This window comes from Nicotiana attenuata, chromosome 1 (genome assembly GCF_001879085.1).
Source record: "Nicotiana attenuata strain UT chromosome 1, NIATTr2, whole genome shotgun sequence".
NCBI lineage: Eukaryota > Viridiplantae > Streptophyta > Magnoliopsida > Solanales > Solanaceae > Nicotiana > Nicotiana attenuata.
Genome location: NC_031989.1, coordinates 28,182,428 through 28,202,862, shown reverse-complemented (window position 1 = coordinate 28,202,862; position 20,435 = coordinate 28,182,428). Strand labels below are relative to the sequence as shown.

The window sequence follows — 20,435 nt, the reverse complement described above, 5'->3', positions numbered from 1 at the left end:
TAGTATAAGACCCCGAACCGGTAGGCAATATCAAAACTGGGGTTATAGTCAGGGATGTCTTGAGCTTCTGAAAGCTCTCCTCGCACTCTTCCGTCCACTGGAACGGAGCACCCTTCTGGGTCAGTCTGGTCATAGGTGCTGCAATAGATGAAAACATCTGAACAAATCGACGGTAATAACTCGCCAAGCCAAGAAAACGGATCTCTGTAGCTGAGGATGGTCTGGGCCAACTCTGCACGGCCTCCACTTTCTTCGGATCCACCTGAATACCCTCCGTTGAGACCACATGACCCAAGAATGCCACGGAACCCAACCAAAACTCACATTTTGAGAACTTAGCATACAGCTTCTTCTCTCTCAAGGTCTGGAGTACTGTCCTCAGGTGTTGCTCATGATCTTCCCGACTTCGGGAATATACCAGAATGTCATCAACAAAAACGATCACGAATGAATCAAGATATGGCCGGAAAACACTGTGCATCAGATGCATGAAGGCTGCTGGGGCATTGGTCAGCCCAAAAGACATAACAAGGAACTCGTAATGACCATACCGAGTCCTGAAGGCAGTTTTCGGGATATTTGGCTCCCGAATCTTCAACTGATGATAGCCTGAGCGCAAGTCAATCTTAGAAAACACACAGCACCCTGCAACTAGTCGAACAGGTCATCAATACGAGGCAAAGGATAACGGTTCTTCACTGTCACCTTATTCAACTGGCGGTAATCAATACACATGCGCATAGAACCATCCATCTTCTTCACAAATAACATAAGAGCACCCCAAGGCGATACACTGGGCCGAGTGAAACCCTTATCAAGTAATTCCTACAATTGCTCCTTCAACTCCTTCAACTCAGGAGGAGCCATACGGTATGGAGGGATAGAAATGGGCTGAGTGCCCCGCAATAGATTAATGCCAAAATCAATGTCTCTATCGGGTGGCATGCCTGGAAGATCAGCTAGAAACACATCAGGGAAATCCCGTACTATTGGGACTGAATCAACAAAAGGAGTATCCATACTGGCATCTCTCACATAAGCTAAGTATGCATCACAACCCTTCTCAACCATACGCCGAGCCTTAAGGAAAGAAATAACTCTACTGGGAGTGTGACCTAAAGCACCCTTCCATTCAATACGCGGTACACCTGGCATGGCCAGTGTCACAGTTTTGGCGTGACAATCAAGAATAGCATAATGGGGCCAACCAGTCCATGCCCAAGATAATATCAAAATCAACCATGCAGAGCAATAATAAATCGGCTCTGGTCTCAAAACCACCAAGAATAACCAAACATGGCCGGTAAACGCGGTCTACAACAAGGGAATCTCCCACAGGAGTAGAAACATAAACTGGGGAACTCAAGGAATCCCGAGGTACACCCAAATGTAGAGCAAAATAAGAAGACACATAAGAATAAGTGGAGCCTGGATCGAATAGAACCGATGCATCTCTGTGACAGACCAAGATAGTACCTGTGATGACAGAATCGGAGGCGACAGCCTCAGTACGGGATGGAAGAGCATAGTATCTGGCCTGGCCTCCCCCTCGAGGGCGACCTCTACCTCCCCGACCTCCACCTCTAGCTGGCTGGGCAGGTGGAGTAGCAATTGGTGCAGTGATCATGACCTGAGAACTTTGCGAGGTGCGCTGCGGCTGAGGGATCTGTGGGGATGCAGCCCTTCCAAGTCTAGGGCAATCCCTCACCACATGGCGTGTGTCACCATACTCAAAACAAGCTCTAGGAGGACGCGGCGGCTGTGACTGGCTCGGGCCAGGTCTGCTGGACTGACCATTGGAAGCACCCCGTGCAGGAGGCGCACTAGAGACTGGAGGTGCATAATAAGGCTCCTAGGGCCTAGGTGGAGCTGGAATACCACTGGCTGCTGGAAGAGCTGAATGAACGGGGCGGCCCATATGACCCCTACCATGACGACCTGCAGCTGGGGCACAGGCACCAGAATAATGGCCCGACTCTCGAGACCTCTTGGCCTCCTTTTCCTCTCTGTCCCTAGCATGCATATGTGAGCACGTGATTTTTGCCCTATATGAATTACTCCCACAAATTCAAAACAAAATAATTTTTTTTATTATTTGCAATTTTGTGGATTTTTGTGGCATTTTCTGTCAATTATTTGCATTTGTCCGTGCACGTTTATTTTATTTAATTAATGAAAAAAACAAAAAAATATGTTGCATGTGCATTTAGGATTTCACTTTGCATTTTTAGGAATTAATTAGTAATTAAAAAAGGAAAATCACAAAAAATAACCTATTTTTACACTTTTAATTTAGTTTTGAATTTTGATAGTTTTTCCTTTAATTTGGTTTTTAGTCAATTGGGTTAATTATCAGTTAGAGTTAATTAATTTAATTTGGTAGGATAATTTGGGTTAGGATTTAAATTAGGTTTTACTTTATTTTTGTTCTGTCTTTAAAATGGAAAAAAAGGAATTAAAAAAGAATTTTAAAAAAAGGAAAAAAGAAAAGGAAAACGAAATTGAGAAGGGGTAGTTTAATTGGGTTGGGGATTTCAATTAAGCCCAAATCAGGGTTGAGCCCAATTCTCCCCTTACCCATTTCAACCCTCAGCCCAAATCACCTAAACCCGCCCAGCCCCATCGTGTCAAACCCGACCCGTTCCAAATAACTAATGAACGGATGAACCTTAAGTCCCAAAACTCAGAGAAGGCAACGACTGTTCACTCGCCTACCTCACAAAAATCACACCCTAAATCACCCAAATCCATGGCGAGTGAACCCAATCTCCAACCACGCGTTCCCTCCCTCTCTCCTCTTGCCATTTCTAACGGTTTCTGACAGATTCCCTCTCCCTCACATGCCCTCTCTTTGTTTTCTCGGATTTTTACTCTTTTAGATGGAAATTAGGAAAAATGGGAGGCGTAGGATTGAGTGAAATTGGATCTACTCCCTCCATTTGTCCGTTTTATCCATCAAAAAGGGGTAAAAATCAGATTCGGATTTGGAGGATTTTTGGGAGATTTCTTGGGAAGGAAGCATAGAAGCTTCGAGATCTTTTGAGGTATATATATAAGGTGAGGTCATTTCTTGTGAGGGGGGAGGGGAAGAAGATTTTCAGAGGGATTTTCGGTTTTGGAGAGATTTCTATTAAAGAAAATTTAAAGGAGGAAAATCAGGGTTCAAGTTTTTCTTCTTCTTTTCCTTTCGTTCTTTTCCTTTTTCAGATATTAGAACAGAAAAAACATATGATGGAAGTTTCATGATTTCACTGGATATCAGCTTTAATTAGCATTTCGAAATAATAGAGTTTTTCTACTTCAATTCTGGTTTTTGGATGAACAATGGAATTCGTCGAGAAGTGTGAATCTGTTGCTGTTTACTGAGCTATAGCTGTTCTCTCTTGGTTCTGTGGTGGTTTCATTCCTCAGAAATCAGAGATTTATTTTCTTTTTCCCTTTGCTTTGTTGCTCTCAAGGTATGAATCTCGATCTTTTGTATTGAGTGTGTTAAGAATGTTACAATTTTGAGAACTTGCATTTATGGTCTGTTCACTGGTTAATGAATCTCTTTTGTGGTGGCTTGCCATTTCTGAGTTCAAATGAATGCCTATTTTTGTCTAAATGAATATCTGTAATGATCGATTGGATCTGATCCATTTTTCTGTTTCTTTAAACACAAGTTGGCATGTTTAAGAACTTATCTAAGTGTTTGGTTCAGTTAGTGTAAACATGTTGTTGGGTTAGCAGTGCCAAAACGAGTATGAGAAAAATCAATTGTGTGGCTTCAAGTGAACTATCTGGAGTTAGAAATGGTGTTCGACGTGCATTGGTGTATACTGTTCTCATTCTTGTTTAGTTCAGATCACCCTATAATTTTCTTCCTTAGACGCGTGATGTTTATTTGAGATCTAATGACTGCTATTCAAGTGTGGTCTCGAGGAACATGAGTTATCTATCGTTTTGTTTCTTCTGTAAAATCTGTTCCTATGAGATTGTTTGGAAGATACGAGTTGATGCTTGACTGTCTTCTTTGAGCGTTATTTTAGTTTATTTTGGGGTCACATATTCGGTCCCTCCCTCCTAAGTGAGCAGCACCTTTGTTGTGTTGCAGATCTACAAAATAGGCTTTAAATTGATAAGTATATGCTAGTTAGCTTCTGGTGAGTCAAGATTAGCAGTGTTGAGCCTGGGGTTTGTATTCTGAATCGATGTTCTGGTGTTAATTGTTGATTAAGGTGCAAAAAATGTTGGTTTAGTTGTATGTTTAATGGAAGCAATATAAAATTTCTGCACTCGACGGTGTTATCAAACTCTGCATTTTCGTTTTCTATAATATCAGTACTACCTGTTTAAACATATTGTTGGGAACTGGGTTGAGTTTTGTGGACAATTCTCCTGTGTATATAGATGATCAATTGTTGAGATGCCTCCATGTAGTCCGTTTGGTCCAGAGCTGCTAGTAAATGAATGTGTGTATTGGCAGGCTAGCCTTCTTTTAGCTATCGAATTTTATCATTTGACTTTAAAAAATGAAAACTTTCCAACTATATCTCTCTTCTAGTTTTAATTTAAGTAGGTCAGTTGATTTAAAATTGAACTTTCGTGTTCGTATGCCTATATCTTTTCGATGCCTATGTTTCACTTTTCAAGCAAAAGCTCTCGTGTTTGCTCCCTTCATCCCAGTTGGAAGAATGTTTGGGCATTTTTTATACTAGCTTTATATCCTAAGTCAGGATTATTATTAGAATATATTAGGAGAATCACGTAACAGATTGCAACTTTTCAAACATCGTCGAAAAGCCTTTAGGGCCATTTAAAATACAATTGTGATTGTGTATACGTCTGCGTAACATAATTACGATTTTAAAAAAATAAAATCGGAGTATGCGTTCGCGCAACTTTGGCCAAACTTTCTTAATAATAATAAAGCGTTATTAATTGTGGACACGTTCGCGTGACATGATTTTTGACGCGTCAAACAAGCGGGTGTACGTACGCGTAACCCGTTTCAAGATAATTTCTCTTATTTAAAAGCGGTGAAGGAAGTAAAAGCACATAGGTTCTAAAATCGGTGATTAAACAATTTTAGTAAGCCAAGTATTATCAAAGCAACCGTGCTAGAACCACGGAACTCGGGAGTGCCTAACACCTTTTCCCGAGTTAATAGAATTTCTTACCCGGATTTCTGGTTCGCAGACTGTATACAGAGTCAAACCTTTTCCTCGATTCGGGATCTAAACCGGTGACTTGGGACACCATAAATCTCCCAAGTGGCGACTCTGATTTTAATAAAATGGATCCCGTTTCGATTGTCCTTTAATTGGAAAAACTCCCTTTTATTATACCCTTTCGGGGTGTGGTAAAAAGGAGGTGTGACAGCATACCCTCAATCCTCCTAGCAATGCTCACCACCTGCTGGTAAGATATATCCATCTCTAATTCACGAGCCATGCTAGATCTGATGCTGAGAATAAGCCCCTCAATGAAACCGGCGAACCTTCTCGCGAACCGTAGAAACCAAAGCCGGTGCATGTCTAGCCAAGTCAATGTAATAGACAGCATACTCCGAGACAATCATAGTACCCTGGCGCAAATGCTCAAACTCCATGCGCCAGGCGTCCCTATGACTCTGGGGGACATACTCCCTCGTGAACATATTTGCAAACTGAGCCCAAGTCAGGGAAGCTGCCTCATCCGGACTGTCTAACTCATAAGCACGCCACCACTGATAGGCGGCTCCTCGAAGCTGGAAAGCAGTGAAGGAAACCCTGCTCGATCCTGATATGCCCATAGTATGGAGAATACGGTAGCACTCCTCCAGAAATCCCAAGGCATCCTCTGATGCAAATCCACTGAATACAGGAGGATCATATTTCTTGAACCTCTCAAGTCTCCGCTGCTCATTCTCTGAAGCCGCTGCCCTGTCCTCGGGCTGAACTGGCACTGCAGGCGGTGCAGGAATAACCTCTGGGACCTGATCAACATGCACTCGCTGCTCAGGAGTGCGGGCGGCAGGAGTCTACGCTCCTCCCCCAGCCTGGGATGTGGCTGCGGCAAGGGGAAGCAACCCTGCCTGAGCCAAAGTGGTGTACATGCTCATAAACCGTGCCAAAGTCTCCTGGAGTGCTGGAGTAGTAGTGGCAGACGTATCAGGCGTCTGGACCCCGGTTGGTACTGCTGGTGGTACCTCGGCGGCAGCTCGTGCGGGTGCTCTAGCTGCACCACGAGCGCGTCCTCGGCCTCTACCCCGGCCCCGGCCTCTAACGGCTCCAGTAGGGGGCACGGGTGCCTGGTCATCTCGAGTAGCACGTGTCCTCACCATCTGTGAGAGAATAGAAAGACAGAAGTTTAGAATTGTGATATCAAAAATCTCGCACGACAAGGAACTCAAATAAAGTGGAATTTTCCTAACAGTTACATAGCCTCTCGTAGATAAGTACAGACGTCTCCGTACCTATCAGTGAGACTCTAATAAACCGGCTTGTGATCCACGACTCCTATGAACCTAGAGCTCTGATACCAATTTGTCACGACCCCAGTTCGCCCTCCGTGATCTATCGTGACTGCACCTAGTCTCTACAACTAGGTAAGCCTAACGAATGCGGAAAATAACTAATCATGCGGAAATAAATAATCAAAAGCCGAATAAGTGAAAGAAACAGTATTTAAATGTTGCTTGGCATATACACACAACTTTTCAAAATCTGATACACTATCCCAAAACCCGGAAACTCACGGATCCACAAGCTGAGAAAACATTACATAGCTCTAATCTTCGGAATGTCTAATCAAGAACATAAAGTACAGAAGGGCTAAATACTAGATGCAGGAATAGAAAGAGACTCCTCGGTCTACGGACGCGGCAGATATACCTCGAAGGCCCGTAGAATCGCCTCGCCTCAAGAATGGTAAGCCTGAGTAGAGGTACATGGATCTGCACATGGAAAACATGCGCAGGAAGGGCATGAGTACTCCACAGCGGTACTTAGTAAGTGCCAAACCTAACCTCGGTTGGATAGTGACGAGGAAGGTCATGGCCCTACTGAGATTAAATAGAATATAAAAATTCAACAGTGTAGATAAGAACAGTATAATTAAGTGCAACATAAGTATCACAGGATATAAAGGTAACTACGACTAATATAGAGGCAAAAACAATCACAAGGATGATAACAGGGGATCTCTTGGAATCCCGAGGATCTCTTGGTATCCTCAATATATGCCAGGGATCTCTCGGTATCCCGAGGATCTCTTAGTATCCTCAATATATGCCAGGGATCTCTCAGTATCCCGATGATCTCTTAGTATTCTCAATAGGTATGTGCCAGGGATCTCTCGGTATCCCGCACCTCACCTCGATCATAAATAAGTACAGGGGGTCTCCCGGGATGCCTTCCCGTAGCCCCAAAATAAAACGCACAACAATAGCAAAAAGAAATACTCAATTAAGCTCAACTTCATACCAAGACAAAATAGATAATTCTAACCTAGCATGCTTCACGTAATTTAAATAAGGCATTTAAGGCAAGTAGAGCAATTTAGTCAATTAGACATGCTTCTCTAAACTAACAGCAAGCTAAATTTCCGAGTAGTGTAAACAAGAAAAAGGAATAACACAATTCAAGGCTATTTTTAATGAAAAACCGGATTTCCAACATTTAGCACAAGTACGCGTTCGTCACCTCACGTACAAGGCATTTCAATTATCACAATAACAGTCCTAAGGGGAAAGGTCCCCCACACAAGGTTAGACAAGCCACTAACCTCGAACAAGTGCAAGTCAACCCAAAACCACGCCTTTGCCACGAGTATCCGACTCCAAATGGCCAAATCTATTCAATTAAGTTTCATAATGTAAATAACACTTCAAATAACTGATTGTATAATTAAATTCTAAGCTAATACGCGAAATTAGGTAAAATGACCAAAATGCCCCTCAGGCCCACGTCTCGGAATCAGGTAAAATTTACATTTTCGGAATCCTCATACTCTCATGAGTTCATACATACCAAGAACACTGAAATCGGAGTCCAAATGACCCTCAAATCCTCATTTAAAGGCCTCTTAAACTCGAGCCCTGATTACCCATTTTTCCCAAATTTCTCATCACTAATTAGGTCTTTAATCACATAGAACGAGTTATGAAGTCAAGGACGTTACCTCCAAGCGATTACCCTTTGTTTTCCTCAAAAATCTCTCTCAAAAGTTTCAAACCCGGATGAAAATGGTGAAAGAATGGCTCAATTTCGCAAAGGCAACTAAATATAGGTTCTGCCCAGTGATTCCTGCATTTGCGGCCCTGGGACCGCATCTGCGGTCCCGCTTCTACGGAAAATTACGTAGCATCTGCGACTTTCATTTAAATGACCAGAAATCGCATCTGCGGTTGCCCTTCCGCAGATGCGCCACCGCTTCTGCGGTATTCCTTCCGCATCTGCGGAACCTGAAGGAAGACCACAAATCCGCTTCTACGGTCTTCTTAGCCGCTTCTGCGGTGCCGCATCTGCGGTTCCCAAACCGCAGATGCAAAAATACCAGAAGCAGCAAAAATACAGCATCTGGAACATTTTCCTAAATTTCTTGTTAACCACCCGAAATCACCCCGAGGCCCCTGGGACCTCAACCAAAAGCATAAACATCACCTAATACCTCATTCAAACTTGTACCAATCTTCAAAACACTTCAAACAACATCAAAATAACCAAAACACATCGGATTCAAGCCTAAGTTTCTAAAATCTTCCGAATTCCGCTTTTGATAAAAAACCCAACCAAACCACGTCCGAATGACCTGAAGTTTTGCACACACATGCCAAATGACATAACGGAACTACTGAAACTCTCAGAATTCCATTCCGACCCTCGGATCAAGATCTCACTGTTGAACTGGAAACTTCAAAATTCGACCTTTCGGCATTTCAAGCCTAAATTAGCTACGGACCTCCAAAACACAATCCGACCATGCCCCTAAACCTGAAATCACCTAACGGAGCTAACAGAACCATCGGATTTCCATTCCGAGGCCGTCTTCACACTATTCCGACTACGGTAAACTTTCCAACACTTAAGCTCTTATTTGGGGACTAAGTGTCCCAGAACTCTCCAAAACTCAAAACTGAACATCCCGGCAAATTGAAATAGCAAAAATAAACTTGGGGGAAGCAGTTAATAGGGGATCGGGGCGTAAATTCCATAAACGACCGGCCGGGTCGTTATAAATGCAAAGTTTCAGTGGACGGAGGAATGTGAGCAGAGCTTTCAAAAACTCAAAACACGTTTGACAACTGCACCAATATTAGCCTTACCATCATGTTCTGGAGGATTTACGGTGTTCTGTGATGCCTCGAGGGTGGGATTAGGATGTGTCCTCATGTAAAATGGTCGCGTTATAGCGTATGCTTCGAGACAATTGAAAAAGCACGAGCAAAACTATCCTACATATGATTTGGAGATGGCTGCAGTGGTATTTGCTCTAAAAATTTGGAGGCATTACCTATATGGCGAAACTTGTGAGATTTATACTGACCATAAAAGTGTGAAGTATATCTTCCAGCAGAGAGATCTGAATCTTCGGCAGCAGGTGGATGGAACTACTCAAGGACTATAACTGTTCTATTCTGTATCATCCTGGAAAAGCTAATGTGGTGGCTGATGCATTGAGCAGAAAATCTATGGGGAGTTTGGCACATATAGCTCCTGCAAAGAGACTTTTGGCCAAAGATATTCAGAGACTAGAAGATACATGTATCAGATTTAGTGTCGGAAATTCAGAGGCATTGTTGGCTTGTGCTCAGGCTAAGTCTTCACTAGTTGAGCGCATTAACGCCACCCAATATGAGGATGAGAGATTGCAAATACAGAGATGAGGCCTTAGCTGGTAAAAGCAAGGATATGATTGTTGAAAGTTATGGTGTTTTTCGAATGGGCGACAGGCTATGTGTAGCAGACGTAGATGGGTTGAGACATGCTATTCTTGAAGAAGCCCACAACTCTAGATACACTATACATCCTGGATCCACAAAAATGTATCATGACCTAAAGCAATTTTATTGGTGGGAAGGTATGAAGAAAGATGTTGCTAACTTTGCTTCTAGTTGTTTGACTTGTCAGCAGGTCAAGGCTGATCATCAGCGACCCACAGGACTGTTACAACAAATTGAGATTCAAGAGTGGAAATGGGAATGAATTACAATGGATTTTGTCACCGGGCTACCACGAAACCCTTAGAGGTTATGACTCTGTATGGGTGATTGTAGATCGACTGACGAAATTAGCACACTTTTTGCCAATGAAGACTACCTATGGTGGAGTGAGGTATGCACAGATATTTATGAACGAAATTGTCCAACTTCACGGAGTTCCAATATCCATCATCTCTAATAGAGGATCACAATTTACCTCACATTTTTGGAAATCTTTTCAAGAAGCATTGGGTACACGAGTAGATCTTAGCACTGTATTTCATCCACAGACAGACGACCAGTCTGAACGTACTATACAGATCTTGGAGGATATGTTGAGGGCTTGCATTCTTGAGTTTGGAGGTAGTTGGGATGCTTATCTACCTTTAGCTGAATTTGCTTACAATAATAGCTTCTAGTCCAGTATTCAAATGGCACCGTACGAAGCATTGTATGGTAGAAGATGTCATTCTTCTATCGGACGGTTTGAAGCTGGTAAGACTAACTTATCGGGACCCGACCTAGTACAAGAAGCTATGGACAAGGTCCAGTTGATCAAACAGAGATTGCTTACAGCTCAAAGTAGACAAAAGTCTTATGCTGATAAAAGAAGAAGAGATTTAGTGTTCACAATTGGGGAAAAAGTGTTCCTACGAGTCTCCCCTATGAAAGGTGTGATGCGGTTTGGGAAAAGAGGTAAGTTGAGCCCCAGGTTTATAGGACTGTATGAGATACTAGACCGAGTGGGAGCTGTGGCTTATCGTTTGGCACTTCCTCCTGAGTTGTCCTTTATTCATCCAGTGTTTCATGTCTCACTGCTAAGGAAATGCATATCAGACTCATCTCAAGTGCTTGAATCACCTACTATACCGCTTGATGAGAAGTTGTCTTACGAGCAGGAACCGATGGCTATTATTGATAGGCAAGTAAGAAAGCTACGATAAATGGCGAAATCATATAGTTGAAGAAGCTACTTGGGAAGTAGAAAAAGATATGCAAGTGAAGTATCCCAATTTATTTCAGTCTACAGGTATGCACTTGTTGTAAATTCGGGGACCGAATTACATAAGGCGGGGAGGATGTAATACCCTATTTTTTTATAAGGGTGTATTGTTCATTAGCATAATAATAATAATAATAATAATAATAATAATAATAATAATAATAATAATGATGACGACAATAAGAAACTAAATAATAAAAAAAGCAACAAAACAAATCAAAAAAAAAAAAGGGACAAGGAATTTAAAACAAAAGGGCCGAAGCCCATAACAAACAACATCTGCCCAACTTTTAAAAGGGTTAGGGTTAGGGGACGAAGAATAAGCTTCAGAAACGAAAACAAAAAAACAACAAAAAAAAAAAGCAGAGAAGGAAAGAAAGAGAAAAGAAGAAAAGAGAGGAGGAAGGAGAAAGCTTTGGACAAAGGATTTAAGAAGAATTGGGCTGAAATTGAAAGTATAATGTTCTCCTTCAGCTCAAAAGGTTAACCTTCTTCTTATCAGTTGAATTATTTCACTACATCTATGCCATTTCATGTAGTACAAAAAAATTCAATATCAGTTTTTTTTGGTTAATAAATAAATAATTACTATGACCAGTAAGGACATAAAGGTTTGGTTTAAGTACTGATAGGTCTAATTTTGGAGGAATAAAGTATACTAAATAGTTTGAATTTATAGATTTTGGACTAGTTCTATGAGTAAATATAAATTCACAAATTAAGACTCAAACATGAACCCCGATGATAGGGTATTCTAAATTAGTTATGAATTAGCCTAAACAAGAAAATTAACATGAGATCAATATTATGTAATTATAGATTGATTGAAGGAATTTGTACGAAATGCTCGAGGTGAAGCATTTGGTATTTCGGCACGAGTACTGTGAGTAGTAATCTTACCGCAATTTATATTTTTATAACTTGCATGATTTACACATGATTTTTAATATGAATATTTTACCGATTATTTTGAGTTGCATGTGGGACAAGTCTTTTACTCGATATGATACCAAAATAGTTATTTGAGATGATTACCGTTGTTTTAGATATTTCCGCTGTCACTAGATCTGTTTTATCGTTATTTGAATTTACTGTTATCGAAATGAAATTATATGATTTGATAAGAACCGAAATACCCTATTTTAAAATATTTTCTAGGAGTATATACGGATTACAGAGACAAGTATAAATGGGAGTAGACATTGAAAGATCCCGTAGCTAACGGCGGGTTCGTTAGACCTGGTGCACCTTGTAATTACCGATTACCGTTACAGCCCTCGCTAGTGGCAAGGTAGAACTAACATACCGTTACTAGTTTCCCTCGAGCAAGGACTACCGTTATATTTGACTTCTTGCGAAGAAATCCACAGTTATACCGATTACATGATCCGTTCATTGAAACCTCCCAAATGTGAATATTGAATATACAGTGGTTACCGAGCTTATTACTGAATTGTTAATTGTATTATACTACAAGAAAAACATGATGAGACTGAAAATTATTTATTATTTCTGAAAGGGCATTCTTATGATATTTTCTGTTTAATATACTAGCATGTTTTTGACTTGTCCCTAATAAAAACGGTTGTGGTTAAGTGTTATTACTCACTGAGCTAGCGACTCACTCCCCGCTAATTATTTTTTACAGAGACAGCAGTTGACGCAAGTGTGGATTTCGTTAATTAGAGCGTACAAGTTGATAGTTCTTGGTGAGCCTCGCACTTGTTCGCGTGGGCGAGATTTATTTATTATTATGGTCTTTTCTTTGGACTCTTAGAGTCACTCCATAGTCATCCTTTTAGTGTCGTGAGTATTCATTTGTTGATATGGACTAGTTACTAGTATTATACTTTCTTCCCATATTTTTAGAGTTGCTTTTGGTTTTATTATGTTGAGGAGGTTGGTAATAATGGTGGAAACCCATTTGTGGTTAGTTGATGAAGATTGTGACTGATTTAGGTAAATATTGGTTGGTTGTTACTTGTTTTTGAGACAGGAAACTTTTTGGATAGTCCAAAAATAGGGGAAACTCTGTCTGATTTTCTGTAAAATACCGATGAGGCTTACTTGGGGGCACTTGCTCCTAAGTGCCAATCATGATCCTAAATTGGATCGTGACAAAGTTGGTATGATACCGAAAGCTTACCGAAATCATACCGAACTAAATAATGAAATATCGAATTGTACTGAACTACTTTGGTACGGTATTTGGTATGCATAATTGTATACCGAATACCGAAATACCGAACGGTAGTTATTAAATACCGTATCGAAATAACGAACGCCCACCCTTGGTGCGGGAGGCAAAAGAAATTTTTTACTTGTGGTACTCACAAAATTAGCTTTTTATTTTTGTTAATTTTAATTAAGTACCCATTTAAAATTGATATATCTCCTCTTTAATAGTTAGTGGAATCCATAGGTTTACTAACTAAATTTTTTAATCCAACTAGGTATGAACTTTACAAGGACATTTAACTAATTCACCCGCATTAATATGCTTTCACATTCTTTTTCCAGTCTTTTTTTCTCTTTTCTATTTCAATTTACTGAAGTAACAGATATTTCTACTTACTATTTCTTCTTCCCACCCTCCTACGTAGTGGCGGCAAAATGGTTCAAAGTAGGGGTGTTTATGATTCGGTTTGGATCGGGTTTTCCCTAAAAAGAAACCAAACCAAGTAAATCGGTTTTTCGAATATTAGAACCAAACCAAACCAATTAAGTCGGTTTTTTATCGATTCAGTTTATGTCGGTTTTTTGATTTTTTCGGTTATTTATCGGTTTTTTTACTTTAATATGAGACAAACACTACCAAACACATATTCTGTTAGATCATGTTTTAATGATGCAAATAATATACATGTGCAGGAAATCAAGTTCAAGAAGTAAAGAAGACTGCTCGAATGGTTCATGATGTATAAGGGAAGAAATCAATCAGCATGTGATCAGCAAATCTGGATTGGTCTCGTAAATCTGGGCGCAATCTAATCAACGAATCAATCAGCAATAACAATAATTAGCTGAGCTGGAAAAAAATCAAATAAGCCTTGGACAAAGGCACGAATCATGGGCAGAATCACGGAAGACTAAAGGATACGAGGAGATCTGGGAAGCGACCACATTTGGAAGATCCAACAATCAAGGAGAAATCAAGTGAAGCAATCCTCTGCTAAAGGAAAGCAATCAAGAGAAGCAACGGCTCATTCCTTATTCTTGGAAAGAATCAATTCTTTCCAAGGATCAAATCTCTTGGGTTGTCAAGCCTCTACCATCCATCAAAGTATTTATACACCCTTGTAAACCCTAGCTAAGACATACTTTGATCAAACCAAATCACTCTCTTTATTCTACTGCAAACAAGCATTGTAGTTCACTAAGATCTGTTGTGTAACAAGTCAGGGATAGAAAGAGAGCACACAACTGGTGAGGCATTGTATCAAAAATGAGTGCTGGAGAAACTGAGCGATATACACCACATTTGTACTCGGAAGAAACTCATTTACTGAAGAGAACTCCCTTGCAACCCAAGGGGACTGGATTAGGATTCACATTGAATTCGAACCATTATAAAAATTCCGGTGTTTTTAATTCCTGCAATTATTCTCTGCATTTTACTTTTTGTTACCATATCTGCTAAATTATCATATTCAGCCGACTACTCAAGTTTTAAGTCAACCTATAAGTAATTAATTTGAAGTATTTACAATTCACCCCCCCTCTTGTACTTTCAATTGGTATCAGAGCTTGGCTCACATTTTACCTTTTGTTTAACAACTTGTGAGAAAAGATCATGGCAAATCAAGTTATCATAGGAGCCCTCTTCAAGAAGGAACTTCACAAGTTAGACCACCATACTTCAATGGACAACATTTCTCTCACTGGAAAGTACGAATGGAAATCTTTGCTAAAGCATACGATGTCAAATTCTGGAGAGTTATTAAAAAGGGAAACTATCCCCTACCTGCTAGCACTCCACCACTTGCTGATCCTAATGATATAGATTCATACTCAAAGGAGCAACTGGAAGCGGTACAAGTGAATAACAAGGCAAGAAATCTGCTTCACAATGCTATATGTGGTGAGGAATATGAGAAAATATTGAGTTGTGATACAGCCAAAGAGATGTGGGATAAACTTGAGGTCACCTATGAGGGAACCAGCAAAGTAAAGGAAACTCACATCAACATGCTAGTTCATGACTACGAACTCTTCTCAATGAAAGAAGGAGAATCCATTGAAGAAATGTTTGCCAGGTTTAGTAAGATAATTAGTGACTTAAAGGCATTTGGAAAGCCCTACACCAGTGGTGATCAAGTCAGAAAAATTCTCAGAAGTCTGCTAACCACTTGGCAGACCAAAGTAGTCACTCTGGAATCTCAAGGCCTAAACAAATTGTCCTATGATGAACTGCGAGGAGAGCTTATTGCTTTCGAAAGGACGCATTTGGGCACATTCAAGCTGAATGCCCAGAACTGAAAAGGAAGATCTCTAGAGGCTTCAACAAGAACAAATCCTTCGGAAGCTGGAGCGATGAGGATGACTCAGACCACGAAGAAATGGCAAATCTTTGTTTCATGACAATTCTGCAAAATGAAATAAACAAAACCTCAGGATGCTGGACAGATGAAGAGGATTCAGATGACGAGAAATGTTTCATGGCACGGGGTGAAACTAGTGAGGTAAGGTCTTATGACTGCGAAAGATGTAATGAATTGCAGGATATTCTTGATTCAACTTTAGAAGAGTCTCAAAAAATGATGAATGAACTTAAGAGACTCACTAGGGAGGTTAAAGACTGGAAACTCAAACATGAAGTATGTGAAATCGAAAAAGAGGTACTTCAAGAAGAGTTTGAGGAGTTGCAAATGCAGCTTAACAGCTTGCGCAAATCCACCAGTCATAGTTCTGTTAGGTCAAACCAGACGACTTACAAGTCAACTGGAAAGGAACCAATCAGAACCAAGTCGACCAGTCGGTCGGACCAGATGACTTACAAGTCAACTAGGAAAGAACCAGCTAAATCTAAGTCGGCTAGTTCTAACACTTATGAAAGACCTATAAACAGGTTTGGAGCTAAATGTCATTACTGTAATAAAAGTGGGCATAAATATTCCGGTTGTCACTTTCGTAAATCAAATGTGTCAGGATGGGTTTGGAAACCAAAAAATTCTGAACCTAGTAACACTAACCCACGAGGACCCAGGCAAGCTTGGGTACCTAAAAGAAAGTGATCGTCTTGTCTTGCAAGAACACCACAGAGTAAGCCGCAAAGGAAAATGGTATCTAGATAGTGCGTGTTCCAGTCGTATGACAGGTGACAAAAACCTGTTCAAGGAAGTTACAAAGATCGATGGAGGAAGTGTAAAATTCGGAGACGATTCAAGGGGCAAAATAGTTGGCACTGGAACAATTCCTTTCAATAACAACTGTGACATTACTGAAGTATATCTCGTTGATGGCCTAAACTACAATCTCTTGAGCATAAGTCAACTCTGCGACTCAGGATATGAGGTAAAGTTTAAGAGAACAGGGTGTGCTATTGAAGACGAATAATTCTTCCTGGAAAATGGTATGGAAATGTTTATATACTTGATGGATTTGAAAAGATAGATGGCCACATTTGCTTATCCTCTATGTCTGATGATCCATGGTTATGGCATAGAAGACTTGGCCATGCTAGCATGCATTTGATTGAAAAACTGTCCAAACATGATTTAGTTATTGGTTTGCCTAAACTGAATTTCTCTAGAACTCATATTTGTGATGCATGTCAAATGGGTAAGCAAACCAGAAATTCTTTCAAAAATAAAGATATAGTATCTACTTCAAAACCTTTGCAATTACTTCATATGGATTTATTTGGGCCTACTAGAACTGCTAGCATAGGAGGTAAGAGGTATGCTTTTGTTATTGTTGATGACTTTTCACGTTTCACCTGGGTAATCTTCTTGTCTCATAAGGATGAAGCCTTAAGAAATTTTGAAGTTTTCTGCAAAAAGGTTGAAAGAGAAAAGGGATATCTGATCTCAAAAATTCAGAGTGACCATGAAGGAGAATTTGAAAGCAGAGCTTTTGAAGACTTCTGCAACGATCAAGGATACACTCACAATTTCTCTGCACCACGCTCACCACAGCAAAATGGGGTTGTGGAAAGGAAGAACAGAACTCTCCAAGACATGGCAAGAACCATGCTACCAGAACATTCATTGCCAAACCATTTCTGGGCAGAAGGCGTAAGTACTGCTTGTCACATCCTCAACCGTTGCCTCATAAGGCCAATTCTGAAGAAGACCCCTTATGAACTCTGGAAAGGTAAACGTCCAAATATCAGTTACTTCCATCCCTTTGGAAGCAAATGCTTTATTCACAATAACGGTAAAGATAATCTTGGAAAGTTTGATCCAAGAAGTGACGAAGGTATTTTTCTTGGTTACTCGTTAAATAGCAGATCTTTTAGAGTCTACAATAAACATACTTTATGTGTAGAAGAATCTGTACATGTTATATTCGATGAAAATAATCCCTTGGTCGAGAAAGGAACTATTGCAGGTGACGAAGATCAAACTCAAGAAGCTCAGGACAAAGGAAAATCACAGGAGTCGACTAGCACATCTGGGGTGATCGAGTCAACTGGAGAAAATAGCAGCAATACTCCAGACCCACAAGTCGAGTAGACTACAAATATAATTCGACCAAATGAATGGAGAAGCGAACCCAAATATCCTCAGAAATTTATTATAGGGGATCCAAACGAAGGAATGAAAACCAGGGCTGCCCTCAAGAAGAAAGCAAATATTGCATTGATTTCTCAAATTGAGCCAAAAAAGGTAGAGGAAGCACTGAAGGATTCAAGCTTGGTGCAAGCTATGCAGGAGGAATTAGATCAGTTCAGCAAGAATCAAGTGTGGAAACTAATACCTAAACTTGAAAATGTGTCTGTGATCGGAACAAAATGGGTATTTAGAAATAAATTGAACGAGGATGGAAAGGTCATAAGAAATAAAGCGAGACTAGTTGCACAGGGCTATTCACAGCAGGAAGGAGTCAACTATGATGAGACTTTCGCCTCGGTAGCTCGTTTGGAGTCTATACGAATTCTTCTGGGATACGCATCCTTTAAAGGATTCAGGCTGTTTCAAATGGATGTTAAAAGCGCCTTTTTGAATGGATTTATCGAGGAAGAAGTTTTTGTAAAACAGCCTCCAGGCTTTGAGGATTCAAAATTTCCATACCATGTATACAAGCTTGCCAAAGCACTGTATGGGTTGAAACAAGCTCCACGTGCCTGGTATGATAGGCTGAGTACTTTTCTTATTGATCATGGCTTTACCAGAGGTAAAATAGACACTACTCTGTTTATTAAACGATCATCAGAAGGTAATCTCATTATTCAAATTTATGTTGATGATATTATATTTGGTAGTGCTAACCCTCTTATGTGCAAGGAATTTTCAATTCTTATGCAAAGCGAGTTTGAAATGAGCATGATGGGTGAACTCACGTTCTTCCTTGGGCTACAAATCCAACAAACCGAAGAAGGAACTTTTATTTGTCAGACCAAATATACAAAAGAGCTGATTCAAAAATTTGGTATGAACAATGCAAAATCAATTGGCACTCCTATGAGCCCCGCTACAAATCTAGACAAAGATGAACAAGGCACCCCAGTTGATGAAACCAAATACAGGGGAATGATTGGATCACTGCTATATCTGACAGCAAGTCGACCAGATATTATGTTCAGCGTATGTAGATGTGCCAGGTTTGAGTCAGCTCCCAAGGAATCACATTTGACTGATGTAAAAAGAATCATTCGATATCTCATTGGAACTGTATCTCATGGATTATGGTATCCTCGCTCTAACTCTTTTAAATTAGAAGGTTTTTCAGATGCTGATCTTGCAGGTGATAAAGAAGATAGAAAGAGCACAAGCGACACTTGTCAATTACCAGGAAAGGCATTAATATCCTGGAACAGTTAAAAGCAAGCATCAGTCGCTTTGTCCACTACTGAAGCTGAATACATTGCTATCGGACAGTGTTGTGCACAACTACTGTGGATGTCTCATCAATTGGGTGACTATGAGCTTTCGTTTAAACCAATATAAATTTTTTGTGATAATTCTAGTGCTATTTGTCTTTCAAAAAATCCTGTGCATCATTCTAGAGCAAAGTATATAGATATTAAGCATCATTTTATTAGAGATCATGTTCTTAAGGGAGATATAGAAATAGCCTTTGTGGGCACCTCTTCTCAATTAGCCGATATTTTTACTAAGCCTTTGTTAGAAGAAAGATTTTGTACGTTGAGAAAATTACTTGGAATTATTTTCTTTTCTAATAACTCTTAGGACCTATGTGCTTAATTACTTTTAAGTGCTATAATTGTCCTTTTCCCACGCATTAATTACGCCTCCGATTCTTTCCCTCTCTTTTCACTTCGTTCACATCAGTTTGCAGTTCGAAGATGGAAAGTCAATCATCACGTCTTCTCAACTGACAACTTTTCCTTTTCTGTACTCAACCGTCAAAATCCTTTTCTTAAGTTAGAAAACCCTTTCAGTCACTCTCATCTTCATCTTCTCTCCAAAACCTCGAGCAAATCCCCTCTTCTACAATGGCGAGACACTCCAAGAATCCCTCTGCCTCCACCAGAAAAAGTACCCGCTCTAAGGCAAAACCCCCTTCTGCGCCTCCTGAGCAATTAGACCTAGGTTCTGATCACTCTGAAGGCTTCGCCTCATCTCAGGGTGATTTCTCTGAACACTCCCAACTTCTAGGAGAAAAAGCCTTAGGCAAACAACCCATGGAAGATCCTCCCATTTCATCCACCCCAAAGAAATCAAAAGTTGATTTATCTGCCTCACTCGAGTCTGACCTAAATTTTTGGGATACCCCAAATAGGGATCTTTACATTACTCTTAAGGACAAGCCCATCGCCCATGGAAGGATCGTGGATCTTGATGATATGGAAACCCTCAACTGTAAGGTTAAAGAGCTCTTTGTTTATCAAGGGTGGGAAAAATTCCTCTCTATTCCTTCGCCTAAGGTATATGAACCCCTGGTCAAAATGTTTTATGCAAATCTTCGCTCCAGTAAACCAGATAGGCTAGAATCTCTAGTGCTAGGTAAGCGCATTGTTCTTGATTGTGCCTTGTTTGACTCTCTTTTCCAATGTCATTGCTCTGGTTTCCCTACTCTTTTTAAAAATGTGTGGCCTGAGAATTTTGAAATTTCTTTTGACCAAGCCAAACAGTGCATTGTTGA

General features: G+C 40.3%; 1 long non-coding RNA gene across 1 annotated transcript; it reads left to right on the top strand.

The window, feature by feature from the left end:
* Nucleotides 2,700-14,741, top strand: LOC109223315. The gene is made up of 2 exons (XR_002067548.1): nt 2,700-3,458; nt 14,037-14,741. It is a non-coding gene; the product is annotated as an uncharacterized LOC109223315 (long non-coding RNA).